Here is a 14770-nt window from a genome sequence, read left to right on the forward strand (position 1 = left end):
CTACAGTATTTACTGATATAACACGGTTTTTTGCAATTAAGACAGACAATCTGGCTTTTGTGAGGTTCTTTCTCTTTGTCTCTCCTTTGTCTGGGAGGGGGCTTGTAGTGTCTCTTGTGTTTTCATTGACGAGGTTTTTGATCTGGCCACCGGTTTCTGTGGGGAGGCTATATTATTTTTCACTTGCTACAAGAGGGTAGGCCGAACTGTTCACAAAAAGAACCTAGGTCTTTCTTGTTTTGGGCCTTTTCGCGGGCAAGTTGCCTTTGAATCTTGTCATCTTGATAGATTTTTAAGGCCACCTTTTGGATATACGAAATTAACTGGCCATAACTCAAAGAATCATATGGAATACTTCCATCCGGAGTTAAGCTTCTGATTTTATCCCTTACTTTATCTACCAGGGATTTTGGGAGTCCAGCTAAGAACTTTTCTTTCGAGAAAGATTGCTAGCTATCTTCTCTTGTGAAGACTTTGGTTAAGAAGGTATCTTTATACCATTTGAAATTGGACAGCGATTTGCACTTAAGGTTGGATAAAAGCTCAGCAGACCGATCTTTCTATAAGGATGGGTCTCCTATGAACTGATTTGCTATAGTAAAGATTAAGGTGCTAATAGAATCAGGAATGGTTTTCCCATTCTCATTAAGGATGGGTTCATCATTGTCATTGATTTTAACGGTTGAAAGGATGGCATCTTTTTTGTCATTAGTGAGATAATTATTCCACCAGCCTTTAAGTTGTCCTGAAAATCTTAACATAATAACATTTGCTATTACTTTTTCGAAACTTTCATGGGCAGTTTGGTAGGCCGTACAAACCATTGTCATATGTTGTAACATATGCATGATATTATATTCTATTTTTCCATCTATGCTCCATTCACACACATTGTTTGCATTAAAAATATTGAAGCCTAACTCTCTATCTTCCAAAGCTAGGTCAGGAGCAGTCGTTTGGATATGATACTGTGCATAAGGTTTAGTAAGACCTTTCCATTTTGTAATAGAGTTGGTCATGATGGGGTCAATTTTGGGTGAATCTAAGCCATACTCAGAGTCTTGCGACCTTTCTTGGAGAACGTTGATTGATGTTTTGGCTGACTGGTGCACGAAATTGTGATCACTACAACTTCGCACAACAAACCAGCAAGTGCACTGGGTCGTCCAAGTAATACCTTACGCGAGTAAGGGTCGATCCCACGGAGATTGTTGGTATGAAGCAAGCTATGGTCACCTTGTAAATCTCAGTCAGGCAGACTCAAATGGGTATAGTGATAAACGAATAAAGCATAAAGATAAAGATAGAGATACTTATGTATATCATTGGTGAGAGCTTCAGACAAGCGTATGAAGATGCCTTCCCTTCCGTCTCTCTGCTTTCCTACTGTCTTCATCCAATCCTTCTTACTCCTTTCCATGGCAAGCTCATGTAGGGTTTCACCGTTGTCAGTGGCTACCTCCCATCCTCTCAGTGAAAATACGTCCCTGATGCTCTGTCACAGCATAGGCTAATCATCTGTCGGTTCTCAATCAGGCCGGAATAGAATCCAGTGATTCTTTTGCGTCTGTCACTAACGCCCCGCCCTCAGGAGTTTGAAGCACGTCACAGTCATTCATTCATTGAATCCTACTCAGAATACCACAGACAAGGTTAGACCTTCCGGATTCTCTTGAATGCCGCCATCAGTTCTCGCCTATACCACGAAGATTCCGGTTAAAGAATCCAAGAGATATTCACTAAGCCTCGTATGCTTGTAGAACAAGAATGGTTGTCAGTCACCTTGTTCATGAGTGAGAATGATGATGAGTGTCACGGATCATCACATTCATCAAGTTGAAGAACAAGTGATATCTTGGACAAAGAACAAGCGGAATTGAATAGAAGAACAATAGTAATTGCATTAATACTCGAGGTACAGCAGAGCTCCACACCTTAATCTATGGTGTGTAGAAACTCCACCGTTGAAAATACATAAGAACAAAGTCTAGGCATGGCCGAATGGCCAGCCCTCAAATGATCTAAGAACTAGATGTCCGAAGATGAAAATACAATAGTAAAAGGTCCTATTTATAGAAAACTAGTAGCCTAAGGTGTACAAAGATGAGTAAATGACATAGAAATCCACTTTCGGGCCCACTTGGTGTGTGCTTGGGCTGAGCAATGAAGAATTTTCGTGTAGAGACTCTTCTTGGAGTTAAACGCCAGCTTTTATTCCAGTTTGGGCGTTTAACTCCCATTTTGGTGCCAGTTCCGGCGTTTAACGCTGGAATTTCTTGAGGTGACTTTGAACGCCGATTTGGGCCATCAAATCTTGGGCAAAGTATAGACTATCATATATTGCTGGAAAGCCCAGGATGTCTACTTTCCAACGCCGTTGAGAGCGCGCCAATTGGGCTTCTGTAGCTCCAGAAAATCTACTTCGAATGCAGGGAGGTCAGAATCCAACAGCATCTGCAGTCCTTTTCAGTCTCTAAATCAGATTTTTGCTCAGATCCCTCAATTTCAGCCAGAAAATACCTGAAATCACAGAAAAACACACAAACTCATAGTAAAGTCCAGAAAAGTGAATTTTAACTAAAAACTAATGAAAATATACTAAGAACTCAACTAAAACTACCAAAAACATACTAAAAACAATGCCAAAAAGCGTACAAATTATCCGCTCATCACAACACCAAACTTAAATTGTTGCTTGTCCCCAAGCAACTGAAAATCAAATAAGATAAAAAAAGAGAATATACTATAGACGCCAAATTATCAATGAAACTAAGCTCCAAATTAGATGAGCGGGACTAGTAGCTTTTTGCCTCCAAACAGTTTTGGCATCTCACTTTATCCTCTGAGGTCTAGAATGATTGGCTTCTTTAGGAACTCAGAATCCAGATAGTGTTATTGATTCTCTTAGTTAAGTATGATGATTCTTGAACACAGCTACTTTATGAGTCTTGGCCGTGGCCCAAAGCACTCTGTCTTCCAGTATTACCACCGGATACATACATGCCACAGACACATAATTGGGTGAACCTTTTCAGATTGTGACTCAGCTTTGCTAGAGTCCCCAATTAGAGGTGTCCAAGGTTCTTAAGCACACTCTTTTTGCCTTGGATCACAACTTTATTTCTTTCTTTTTCTTTCTTTTCTTTTTTTTTTCTCTTTTTTTTTTCATTTTTCTCCTTCTCTCTCTCTTTTTTTTTTGTATTCACTACTTTTTCTTGCTTCAAGAATCATTTTTATGATTTTTCAGATCCTCAGTAACATGTCTCCTTTTTCATCATTCTTTCAAGAGCCAACAATTTTAACATTCATGAACAACAAATTCAAAAGACATATGCACTGTTCAAACATACATTCAGAAAACAAAAAGTATTGTCACCACATCAAACTAATTAAGCTAGTTTTAAAGATGAATTCGAAATCCTGTACTTCTTGTTCTTTTGTAATAAAAACAGTTTTCTTTTAAGAAAGGTGATGGATTCATAGGACATTCATAACTTTAAGGCATAGACACTAAGACACTAATGATCACAAGACACAAACATGGATAAACATAAGCATAAAATTCGAAAAACAAGAAAGTAAAGAACAAGGAGATTAAAGAACGGGTCCACCTTAGTGATGGCGGCTTGTTCTTCTTCTTGAAGGTCTTATGGAATGCTTGAGCTCCTCAATGTCTCTTCCTTGTCTTTGTTGCTCCCCTCTCATGATTCTTTGATCTTCTCTAATTTCATGGAGGAGGATGGCATGTTCTTGGTGCTCCACCCTTAGTTGTCCCATGTTGGAACTCAATTCTCCTAGGGAGGTGTTTACTTGCTCCCAATAGTCTTGTGGAGGAAAGTGCATCCCTTGAGGTATCTCAGGGATCTCATGATGAGAGGGGTCTCTTGTTTGCTCCATCTTTTTCTTAGTGATGGGCTTGAGGTCATGCCTTCTCAGTTGAACCGGCTTTGGATGCCATAAATGGTTATGGAAAAATAAAAAGCAATGCTTTTACCACACCAAACTTAAAAGGTTTGCTCGTCCTCGAGCAAAAGAAGAAAGAAGAGAGTAGAAGTAGAAGGAATGGAGGAGAGGGAGATGGCTTTGTGGTTCGGCCAAAAGGGGGGGGGGAAGTGGTGTTTAGGTTGTGTGAAGATGAAGGGGTGAATAAGGGTTTATACAGGGGTGTTGAGGTGATTGGTGAATGGGTGAAGAAGAGAGAGAGAGTGGTGGGGTTGGTGGGGATCCTGTGGGGTCCACAGATCCTTAGGTGTCAAGGAAAAGTCATCCCTGCACCAAAAGTTGCTCAAAATCACGTTTTGAGCCATTTCTGGCGTTAAACGCCGGGCTGGTGCCCATTCCTGGCGTTTAACGCCAGGTTCTTGCCCCTTCCTGGCGTTTAACGCCAGTCTGGTGCCCCTTTCTGGCGTTAAACGCCCAGAATGGTGCCAGACTGGGCGTTAAACGCCCAACTGCTAGCCTCACTGGCGTTTAAACGCCAGTGAGTTCTTCCTCCAGGGTGTGCTATTTTTCTTCCTGTTTTTCATTCTATTTTTGCTTTTTCAATTAATTTTGTGACTTCTTATGATCATCAACCTACAAAATAAAATAAAATAACAAAAGAAAATATGTAAAATATAATATTGGGTTGCCTCCCAACAAGCGCTTCTTTAATGTCAGTAGCTTGACAGAGGGCTCTCATGGAGCCTCACAGATACTCAGAGCAATGTTAGAACCTCCCAACACCAAACTTAGAGTTTGAATGTGGGGGTTCAACACCAAACTTAGAGTTTGGTTGTGGCCTCCCAACACCAAACTTAGAGTTTGACTGTGGGGGCTCTGCTTGACTCTGATTTGAGAGAAGCTCTTCATGCTTTCTCTCCATGATGACAGAGGGGTATCCTTGAGCTTTAAACACATAGGATCCTTCATTCACTTGAATGATCAGTTCACCTCTATCAACATCAATCATAGCCTTTGCTGTGGCTAGGAAGGGTCTGCCAAGGATGATGGATTCATCCATGCACTTCCCAGTCTCTAGGACTATGAAATCAGTAGGGATGTAATGGTCTTCAATCTTCACCAAAACATCCTCTACAAGTCCATGAGCTTGTTTTCTTGAGTTGTCTGCCATCTCTAATGAGATTCTTGCAGCTTGTACCTCAAAGATCCCTAGCTTCTCCATTACAGAGAGAGGCATGAGGTTTACACTTGACCCTAAGTCACACAGAGCCTTCTTGAAGGTCATGGTGCCTATGGTACAAGGTATTGAAAACTTCCCAGGATCTTGTTTCTTTTGAGGTAATTTCTGCCTAGACAAGTCATCCAGCTCCTTGGTGAGCAAAGGGGGTTCATCCTCCCAAGTCTCATTTCCAAATAACTTGTCATTTAGCCTTATGATTGCTCCAAGGTATTTAGCAACTTGCTCTTCAGTGACATACTCATCCTCTTCAGAGGAGGAATACTCATCAGAGCTCATGAAAGGCAGAAGTAAGTCCAATGGAATCTCTATGGTCTCATTTTGAGCCTCAGATTCCCATGGTTCCTCATTGGGGAACGCATTGGAGGTCAGTGCACGCCCATTGAGGTCTTCCTCAGTGGCGTTCACTGCCTCTTCTTCCTCTCCAAATTCGGCCATGTTGATGGCCTTGCACTCTCCTTTTGGATTTTCTTCTGTATTGCTTGGGAGAGTACTAGGAGGGAGTTCAGTAATTTTCTTGCTCAGCTGCCCCACTTGTGCCTCCAAGTTCCTAATGGAGGACCTTGTTTCAGTCATAAAACTTTGAGTGGTTTTGATTAGATCAGAGACCATGGTTGCTAAGTCAGAGTGGTTCTGTTTAGCATTCTCTGTCTGTTGCTGAGAAGATGATGGAAAAGGCTTGCCATTGCTAAACCTGTTTCTTCCACCATTGTTGTTGTTGAAACCTTGTTGAGGTTTCTCTTGATTCTTCCATGAGAAATTTGGGTGATTTCTCCATGAAGAATTGTAGGTGTTTCCATAGGGTTCTCCTAGGTAATTCACCTCTTCCATTGAAGGGTTCTCAGGATCATAAGCTTCTTCCTCAGATGAAGCATCTTTAGTACTGCTTGGTGCATTTTGCATTCCAGACAGACTTTGAGAAATCAAATTGACTTGTTGAGTCAATATCTTGTTCTGAGCCAAAATGGCGTTCAGAGTGTCAATCTCAAGAACTCCTTTCTTCTGACTTGTCCCATTGTTCACAGGATTCCTTTCAGAAGTGTACATGAATTGGTTATTTGCAACCATTTCAATTAGCTCTTGAGCTTCTGTAGGCGTCTTCTTCAAATGAAGAGATCCTCCAGCAGAGCTATCCAAAGACATCTTGGATAGTTCAGAGAGACCATCATAGAAAATACCTATGATGCTCCATTCAGAAAGCATGTCTGAGGGACATTTTCTGATTAATTGTTTGTATCTTTCCCAAGCTTCATAGAGGGATTCTCCATCCTTCTGTCTGAAGGTTTGGACTTCCACTCTAAGCTTACTCAATTTTTTTGAGGTGGAAAGAACTTTGCCAAGAAGGCATTGACTAGCTTTTCCCAAGAGTCCAGGCTTTCTTTAGGTTGAGAATCCAACCATATTCTAGCTCTGTCTCTTACAGCAAAAAGGGAATAGCATCAGTCTGTAGACCTCAGGGTCAACCCCATTAGTCTTGACTGTGTCACAGATTTGCAAGAACTCAGCTAAAAACTGATAAGGATCTTCCAATGGAAGTCCATGAAACTTGCAATTCTGTTGCATTAGAGAAACTAATTGAAGCTTAAGCTCAAAGTTGTTTGCTCCAATGGCAGGGATAGAGATGCTTCTCCCATAGAAGTCGGGAGTAGGTGCAGTAAAGTCACCCAGCACCTTCCTTGCATTGTTGTTGTTTTCGGCTGCCATGGCTTCTTCTTCCTTGAAAATTTCTGTTAGGTCCTCAACTATGAACGTGTGCCTGACAACCACCTCCGTTCATAGAGATTTGTGCTTTAGCTTCTCTTAGCTTTTGCTTCAAGGTCCTTTCAGGCTCAGGGTTAGCTTCAACAAGAATGCCTTTGTCTCTGCTCCTGCTCATATGAAAGAGAAGAGAACAAGAAAATATGGAATCCTCTATGTCACAGTATAGAGATTCCTTGAGGTGTCAGAGGAAGAAAAATGGAAGACAGAGGTAGAAAATTCGAACTTATCAAAGAAGATGGAGTTCGAATTTTGCATTAAGGAGTAGTGTTAGTCCATAAATAGAAGGATGTGAGAAGAAGGGAAGTAATTTTCGAAAATTTAAGTAAAAGATTTTGAAAACATTTTGAAAAACACTTAATTGATTTTCGAAAATAAGAGTGGAAAAGAAATCAAGTGATTTTTGAAAAAGATTTTGAAATTAGAAATTAAAAAGATTTGATTGAAAACTTATTTTGAAAAAGATGTGATTAAAAAGATATGATTTGAAAACAATTTTAAAAGATATGATTTGAAAACAATTTGAAAAGATATGATTTTAAAAATTAATGACTTGCCTAACAAGAAAAGATATGATTCAAACATAAAACCTTCCTCAACAGAAAAGGCAAAAAATGTTCAATCAAATCATTAATTGTTAGTAAGTATCTTTGAAAAAGGAAAGAAATTGATTTTGAAAACATTTGATTGAAAAGATATGATTTGAAAAGATTTGATTTTGAAAAACTTTGAAAACTTGAAAAAAATTGATTTTGAAAACAAAATCTTCCCCCTTTGCCATCCTGGCGTTAAACGCCCAGAATGGTGCACATTCTGGCGTTTAACGCCCAAAACTATACCCTTTTGGGCGTTAAACGCCCAGCCAGGCACCCTGGCTGGCGTTTAAACGCCAGTCTGTCTTCTTCACTGGGCATTTTTGAATGCCCAGCTTTTTCTGTGTGATTCCTCTGCAGTATGTTCTGAATCTTCAATTCTCTGTATTATTGACTTGAAAAGACACAAATTAAAAATATTTTTGGATTTTTAATAATAAGGAATAATTAAAATGCAACTAAAATCAAATAACAATGCATGCAAGACACCAAACTTAGCAGTTTGTATACTACTGACACTAACAAAATGAGAATGCATATGAGAAACAACAAAACACTCAAGTCAATAGAATTCTAAGATCAGAGTAATGAAATCATCAAGAACAACTTGAAGATAAATGAAGACACATGCATGAATGCAATAAGAACAAAAACATGCAATTGATACTAAACTTAAGATCAGACTCTAGACTCAAACAAGACATATTTTTGGATTTTATGATTTTGTAATTTTTTTGTTTTTTTTTCGAAAATTAGGTGAAAAGGAAAATAAAGGTATCAAAATTCTTAATGAGAATTCCAGGAATCATGCAATGTTAGTCTAAAGCTTTAGTCTAAAGGAATTAGACATAGCTAGCTAAGCTTCAGCAGGACATTGCATTTAAGAGCTAAATTGATGATGATCAATCAGCTTTGGTGATGATAAGAACATCACCTTGAAACACTAGAATTCATTCTTAAGAACTCTGAAGAAAAATAATACCTAATCTAAGCAACAAGATGAACCGTCAGTTGTCCATACACAAGAACAATCCCCGGCAACGGCGGCAAAAACTTGGTGCACGAAATTGTGATCACTACAACTTCGCACAACTAACCAGCAAGTGCACTGGGTCGTCCAAGTAATACCTTACGCGAGTAAGGGTCGATCCCACGGAGATTGTTGGTATGAAGCAAGCTATGGTCACCTTGTAAATCTCAGTCAGGCAGACTCAAATGGGTATAGTGATAAACGAATAAATCATAAAGATAAAGATAGAGATACTTATGTATATCATTGGTGAGAGCTTCAGACATGCGTATGAAGATGCCTTCCCTTCTGTCTCTCTGCTTTCCTACTGTCTTCATCCAATCCTTCTTACTCCTTTCCATGGCAAGCTCATGTAGGGTTTCACCGTTGTCAGTGGCTACCTCCCATCCTCTCAGTGAAAATACGTCCCTGATGCTCTGTCACAGCATAGGCTAATCATCTGTCGGTTCTCAATCAGGCCGGAATAGAATCCAGTGATTCTTTTGCGTCTGTCACTAACGCCCCGCCCTCAGGAGTTTGAAGCACGTCACAGTCATTCATTCATTGAATCCTACTCAGAATACCACAGACAAGGTTAGACCTTCCGGATTCTCTTGAATGCCGCCATCAGTTCTCGCCTATACCACGAAGATTCCGGTTAAAGAATCCAAGAGATATTCACTAAGCCTCGTATGCTTGTAGAACAAGAATGGTTGTCAGTCACCTTGTTCATGAGTGAGAATGATGATGAGTGTCACGGATCATCACATTCATCAAGTTGAAGAACAAGTGATATCTTGGACAAAGAACAAGCGGAATTGAATAGAAGAACAATAGTAATTGCATTAATACTCGAGGTACAGCAGAGCTCCACACCTTAATCTATGGTGTGTAGAAACTCCACCGTTGAAAATACATAAGAACAAAGTCTAGGCATGGCCGAATGGCCAGCCCTCAAATGATCTAAGAACTAGATGTTCGAAGATGAAAATACAATAGTAAAAGGTCCTATTTATAGAAAACTAGTAGCCTAAGGTGTACAAAGATGAGTAAATGACATAGAAATCCACTTCCGGGCCCACTTGGTGTGTGCTTGGGCTGAGCAATGAAGCATTTTCGTGTAGAGACTCTTCTTGGAGTTAAACGCCAGCTTTTATTCCAGTTCGGGCGTTTAACTCCCATTTTGGTGCCAGTTCCGGCGTTTAACGCTGGAATTTCTTGAGGTGACTTTGAACGCCGGTTTGGGCCATCAAATCTTGGGCAAAGTATGGACTATCATATATTGCTGGAAAGCCCAGGATGTCTACTTTCCAACGCCGTTGAGAGCGCGCCAATTGGGCTTCTGTAGCTCTAGAAAATCCACTTTGAATGCCGGGAGGTCAGAATCCAACAGCATCTGCAGTCCTTTTCAGTCTCTAAATCAGATTTTTGCTCAGATCCCTCAATTTCAGCCAGAAAATACCTGAAATCACAGAAAAACACACAAACTCATAGTAAAGTCCAGAAAAGTGAATTTTAACTAAAAACTAATGAAAATATACTAAGAACTCAACTAAAACTACCAAAAACATACTAAAAACAATGCCAAAAAGCGTACAAATTATCCGCTCATCACTGACTGCCTTGTAACTCTTGTGGATGATTGATAGGCGAAATTGTGATTTCTGATAATGGCATTCATGTTCGTTCTCGACTTGGTAATGGTGCCAAAAACTTGGTGCATGATACCATGGTCCAAACATAACTTCACAACTTCGCACAACTAACCAGCAAGTGCACTGGGTCATCCAAGTAATAAACCTTACGGGAGTAAGGGTCGATCCCACGGAGATTGTTGGTATGAAGTAAGCTATGGTCATCTTGTAAATCTCAGTTAGGCGAATAATAAATGGTTATGGAGTTTTCGAATAATAATAATAAATAAACAGAAAATAAAGATAGAAATACTTATGTAGATTATCGATGGGAATTTCAGATAGGTGTATGAAGATGCTGTGCTCCTTCTGAATCTCTGCTTTCCTACTGCCTTCATCCAATCCTTCTTACTCCTTTTCATGGCAAGCTGTATGTAGAGCATCACCGTTGTCAATGGTTACATCCCATCCTCTCAGTGAAAAAGGTCAAAATGCTCTGTCACGGCACGGCTAATCATCTGTCGGTTCTCGATCATATCGGAATAGAATCCATTAATTCTTTTGCGTTTGTCATTACGCCCAACAATCGTGAGTTTGAAGCTCGTCACAGTCATTCAATCTCTGAATCCTACTCGGAATACCACAGACAAGATTTAGACTTTCCAGATTCTCATGAATGCCGCCATCAATTTTAGCTTATACCACGAAGATTCTGATTAAGGAATCCAAGAGATATGCGTTCGGTCTAAGGTAGAACGGAAGTGGTTGTCAGTCACGCGTTCATAGGTGAGAAGGATAATGAGTGTCACGGATCATTACATTCATCATGTTGAAGTGCAACGAATATCTTAGAACAGGAATAAACTGAATTGAATAGAAAATAGTAGTAATTACATTAAAGCTCGAGGTACAGCAGAGCTCCACACCCTTAATCTATGGTGTGTAGAAACTCCACCGTTGAAAATACATAAGTGATAGTGGTCCAGGCATGGCCGAATGGCCAATCCCCAAAATATGATATGAAATTCGAAATTGGGGAAAAGGACTTGGTCTAAGGACTAGGCGTCCAAAGATGTGGTCAAAGACAACTAATACAATGAAAAAATGTCCTATTTATACTAGACTAGCTACTAGGGTTTACAGAAGTAAGTAATTGATGCAGAAATCTACTTTCGGGGCCCACTTGGTGTGTGCTTGGGATGAGCTTGAGCTTCACACGTGCAGAGGCTTCTTTTGGAGTTGAACGCCAAGTTGTAACGTGTTTTTGGCGTTCAACTTAGGTTCGTGACGTATTTCTGGCGTTTGACTCTAGGATGCAACATGGAACTGGCGTTGAGCGCCAGTTTGCGTCATCTAATCTCAAATAAAGTATGAACTATTATATATTGCTGGAAAGTTCTGGATGTCTACTTTCCAACGCCGTTGAGAGCGCGCTATTTGAAGTTCTATAGCTCTAGAAAATCCATTTCGATTGCAGGGAGGTCAGAATCCAACAGCATCAGCAGTCTTTTGTCAGCCTTCTATCAGAGTTTCGCTCAGGTCCCTCAATTTCAGCCAGAAATTACCTGAACTCACAAAAAGACACACAAACTCATAGTAAAGTCCATAAATGTGAATTTAGCATAAAAACTAATGAAAACATCCCTAAAAGTAGCTAGATCCTACTAAAAACTACCTAAAAACAATGCCAAAAAGCGTATAAATTATCCGCTCATCAATGATTCTATTGTTTGAGTGGTGTCAGAACTGGTCATTTGGCTAAGGAGATGATCTATTTTGTGTATAGGATCAGAAGTTCCTGATTCTTGTCTCAAAATAGAAGATTTGATATTTTCTCTAGTTTTTTGGCTGATCTTAAAAGGTTTAAACAAGGGTTTTTCAAGAGGTCTAAGGGACTCAGAAGTACTAGAACTTGTGGAGCTAAGCTTTTGACTTAGAGTTTGGAGATATTTATTGGTATAATTGGCTTGTTCCATGATATTCTTGATATCTTTAGGCCCACCGGGTTCATCCAGGTTTTTTTTTGTTTTGAAAGGCGAATCCATGATAGGGCGTTTTTAGAATCTAAACTATTTGTAAGGATGAACTTTCCTATTGGGGGAGATTCAGATTTAACCAATTACCCCTCCTAGATTTTCCAGGTTGATATGACATTTGCAGAATGAGATGTACTAACTTCTACTTTAAAAGGATAATCTATGTCGTTCTTAATGCCATAAGCATGGAACCATTCAAAAAAAGGAATATGCATCTTAGCTTGATTGAGGAAATGATAATATTCTTTTCTAAAATGTGAAATTTATGATGCCTCAAAGGTTTGTAAGTTCCATCTCTTTTGAAGTTTCCATTCTTTAGAGTTGATGTTCCTACGCAAGGCTTCTCTATCTATGACAAATTCTTCGGTTTGACATTGACATTATCATTTAAAGAAGAATATGTTGGGGATTGAATAGATTGTTCATCTATATCCTCTTCCTTTTGGTAAACGGGTCTAAGAATGCTAGAATTTGTTTGTAACCCTATAAGGTTGATTTCAGGGTTGGCCATCCTAATGTGTGGATTAGGAATAAAGGAATGAGACCTTATGGAAAAAGATCTTCTTGCCAAGGTGATGTAGGATCTGTAGGTAGATGCAGTTTCAGACCTTGAGGAAAAAGAATTTCTTCTGTCAAAGAAGATTTCTATCTTTCCTGTTTCATCTCGTTTGTTTTCCTGTAATTGGGGGGCTTGTCTCGGGAGAGTGGGTATGGCTCGTTTTATAGCCCAAGATTCAGGAAGATCAATTTCATCCCATTTGATGAGGTGAGGTATAGTAACATTTGACTTTGTCATGTCCATGACAAACAGAGTTGTCTCACGGTCGGTTGTTTTCAAGAGGACTTTGGAGTTACAGGTATTCATGACTTTGTATTGAATCCTATAGATCAAGGTGGCAGGAATGGATATTTCTTCATGTCAAGGCCATGAAGCCGGTTATTGAGAAGGAGTGAATTTAAGATATTTCTATCTAGCAAACTCACAGTTTTGTTGGGAAAATAGTTGAAGTAGACCAGACCGTGCCCTAGACTTGTCTCAATAGTTCCTATGAGGGAATCATAGAAATTGTTATGCCTAACGTCTCTTAGGCACATGAGAATGGAAGCATTTAAACTTTCTCTAATAAGTGGTTTAACTGCAATTTGAACACACCCTATATAAAGGTATTTATATTTGCAGATATGTTCTTGGATAAATTGTTTGTTTAAAAGGTGGAATTCCTCAACAGACTCAAGTCTAGAGGAATATTGTTTTCGGCAGTTTTGATAATATAATTATATTTGCCGGTACGTTTGGTTACTTCAGGAACATATAGTTTATCCTGGGAATATTTGGTATTTCCCAATTGTCTATAGCTTGATTAATATCCTCAAAGCAGACTTCTTGTTTGAAGATATTATGTTTTGGAGAGAGTTCCTCAGGTCGAGGCACTTTCTCATAAAGAATGTTAGATTTTGTGTGGGATGAAGAAGGACTGTATGCAAAACAACGACAGGTTATGGAAAAAAGACATATTAAAAACTTACTGATATCATTGCCTTCCTTTGGTTTTGTAGGAATATGCCGATTAACATTAGACTAGCACTCAGAAAGTTTTTAATATGTCTTTTTTTCGCAAACTCTCTCGTTGTTTTGGACACAGTTCTTCTTCATCCCACAAAAAATCTAGCATTCTTTCTGAGAAAGTGACTCGACCTGAGGAACACTCTCCAAAACATAATATCTTCGAAGAAAAAATCTGCTTTGAGGGTATTAATCAAGCTACAGACAACTGGGAAATACCAAACATTCCCCAAGATGAACTATACGTTCCTAAAGAAACCAAACGTGCCGGCAAATCTGATTATATTAACAAAACTGCCGAAAACAATATTCCTCTAGGACCTGAGTCTGGTGAGAAATTTCACCTTTTAACCAAACAATTTATCCAAGAACATATCCGCAAATATAAATACCTTCATATAGGGTGTGTTCAAGTTGCAGATAAATCACTCATTAGAGAAGGTTAAAATGCTTCCATTCTCATGTGCCTAAGAGACGTTAGGCATAATAATTTCCATGATTTTCTCATAGGAACTGTTGAGACAAGTCTAGGGCACGGTTCGGTCTACTTCAACTATTTTCCCAACAAAACAGTGAGTTTGCTAGATAGAAATATCTTAAACTCACACTTTCTCAACATCCGGCTTCATGGCCTTGACATGAAGGAAGGATCCATTCCTGCAGCCTTGATCTATAGGATTCAATACAAAGTCATGAATACCTGTAACACCATAGTCCCCTTTAAAACAACCAGTCCTGAGACAACTCTATTTGTCACGGACATGACAAAGACAAATGTTACTATACCTCGCCTCATTAAATGGGATGAAATAGATCTCCTTGAATCTTCGGCTATATAAAGCGAGCCATACCTACTCTTCCAAGACAATCCCCCCAATTACAAGAAATCAAACAAGATGAAATAGGAAAGGTAAAAATCTTCTTTGACAAAAGAAATTCTTTTTCCTCGAGGTTTGAAGCCGCATCTACCTACAGATCTGACTTTGCCTCAGGAAGA

At 39.3% G+C, this 14770-nt stretch overlaps 1 non-coding gene across 1 annotated transcript; it reads left to right on the forward strand.

Annotated features, from left to right (window-relative positions):
- The first annotated feature begins 6376 nt into the window (after nt 1-6376).
- Nucleotides 6377-6484, forward strand: LOC130971308 (small nucleolar RNA R71). Its single transcript, XR_009082533.1, has one exon. It is a non-coding gene; the product is annotated as a small nucleolar RNA R71 (small nucleolar RNA).
- The last annotated feature ends 8286 nt before the right edge of the window (nt 6485-14770 follow it).

This window comes from Arachis stenosperma, chromosome 3, assembly GCF_014773155.1.
Source record: "Arachis stenosperma cultivar V10309 chromosome 3, arast.V10309.gnm1.PFL2, whole genome shotgun sequence".
In the NCBI taxonomy this organism is placed as follows: domain Eukaryota; kingdom Viridiplantae; phylum Streptophyta; class Magnoliopsida; order Fabales; family Fabaceae; genus Arachis; species Arachis stenosperma.